Source organism: Cotesia typhae, unplaced genomic scaffold (assembly GCF_013202065.1).
Source record: "Cotesia typhae breed Kobodo isofemale line unplaced genomic scaffold, CoteBio_Ctyphae contig_69, whole genome shotgun sequence".
NCBI lineage: Eukaryota > Metazoa > Arthropoda > Insecta > Hymenoptera > Braconidae > Cotesia > Cotesia typhae.
Window position 1 is genome coordinate 303,429 of NW_027423763.1, and position 1,969 is coordinate 305,397.

A 1,969-nucleotide genomic window follows, 5' to 3' on the forward strand; every position below is an offset into this window, starting at 1 on the left:
CAGCCGAGAAGTTTATTCATCGGGCCCCAATAAGGCCCAAGCCTTTCATCTTTTGTCACCGATAATTGGACATATGGTGAAAGAATTATTCAAATGTACTTAATTAAACTTCACGTATATTTTCGTTTGTAAGGCCTTAATTTTACAATGACCCCCAAAGACACCATAAGGCCAAGCTCTCACAGTTATTTATTTCAGTAAACTTTAGTTATAGTTACAATTGTAACGCCTATCATCACCACAAAACATTAGTTTATTTTGAGGCCCAAAAATTCAATAATGCTTAACACTTTTTGGTAATCATTTTTTTTTCTTCAAAATATTCTATTAAACTATTAAACTATTCATAGTTATGATTAAGAATTTCTAAGTCCCAAAAATAAAACGATAAGGCCTATAATTATTGAAAGAGGAGATACTTTTATTTTGGGCCTCATTTATTGAATTTAGAAGTTATCAAAATTTATTGAATTAAATCTTACGGAATTAACGGCTTGTAAGGCCCAACGCAGTCAGGCCCAATTTTTAAATTATAATTTAATTGCATCCAATATTACAATACTTGCAAATAAATTTTTATAATAACTAAGTCCCAATTTTGTAATGAGGCCCAAATTTTTTTATAGGGCCCAAAACTAAAAAAATCACAAAAAATTATTTATTACTATTTAATCGATTTTTAGTTAAACATTTTTAAGTTTGCCGTATGATTTTTTTTTCAATATTAATAAACTCGGATAATAAAAAAAGTAATTCGGAAGTGTTTTCAGTACTTAAAAACAAGCGTCAGTTTTTCTAATAATACACATATAATTGTTTTTAAACTATTAAAAACAAGTATAAATAACCGCTCATAAAATATTTTGTTATATCACTGTGCTTATCTTTAAAAGGAAATAATATAAAATTATATTTCCCTAAGAAGCTTTAAATATCCGTCAGTTAATGTTCTAATGTCGTGAGATCGTATATTGTTCTTGAAAAAAAAAATTTAAAAAATGATTTATCAAATTGTGATTATAAAATTACTTTTATTACAAAACCTCTCTAGTCATGTAATGGATGCCCCTTGTGTGGAGACGAATAGAAGGGTAACTATACAGAATATTATATACAAATTTCAATGAAAAGATTTTTAAAATATATTTAATTTCGCGTTTTTGATAAAAATATTAATTATATTTTTTAAAGACGATAACTGCTGTCTGAAAATTAAAAAATAATTCCAGCAAAATAATTCTTTCAGTGTTTTAGAGACGGAGATTGCTGTTCCAATACTTGTCGTATATTAGATCGAAGTACATATCGTTTTTGTCATGTTTCCACCTTACCAAGGTCTGATAAACCTATTGTAAATGAAGATGTTCGATCAAAAATCTGTCTTTCCGTTAAAAAATTGGTAAGATAAAAAAAGATCGATGCATTTATGTTTCATTAACAATCTCAAATTTTGATAATAACTATTATTACAGTGTGCGCGTGATAGGGAGTGCTGTTCCGGTAAATGTACTAGCATACAGGGAAGTACTTTTCGGTATTGTATTGACTAAAATTATTGATTGCTCGTCTCATAGCTCTGAATTACAATCGATACTTTTGTAGACATTTATTTATACTGAACTTGTAGGACAGTAAAAGTCCATAAACATCGATAAAATACATAAATAAACACATCTGATGCACAAATAAGCATTTCATTTTTTAATTATAAAAAAAATTTATATTGTAAGTTTATAGTAAATTTATAGTGTGCTTTTAACTCAGAATGATGCTCTCGACATTGTAGAAAAATTGGACTTACAACTATGGCTGTCTGTACGACAATATAATGTACAAAAAATATAATTATTTAAAAATGATTGTTTCATTTATTTATTTATTTATTTGTAAACTTGTTAATTATTTAAGGAATAACTTATCAGTGAGATTGACAGAGGACCACCCCGCTGTGTGACATTATAGCCATCAA

At 27.6% G+C, this 1,969-nt stretch overlaps 1 long non-coding RNA gene across 1 annotated transcript; it reads left to right on the top strand.

The window, feature by feature from the left end:
* Nucleotides 1-931: 931 nt before the first annotated feature.
* On the top strand, nucleotides 932-1,760 carry LOC141532886 (uncharacterized). Its single transcript, XR_012480148.1, has 3 exons — nucleotides 932-1,091; nucleotides 1,247-1,399; nucleotides 1,473-1,760. It is a non-coding gene; the product is annotated as an uncharacterized LOC141532886 (long non-coding RNA).
* Nucleotides 1,761-1,969: the final 209 nt, after the last annotated feature.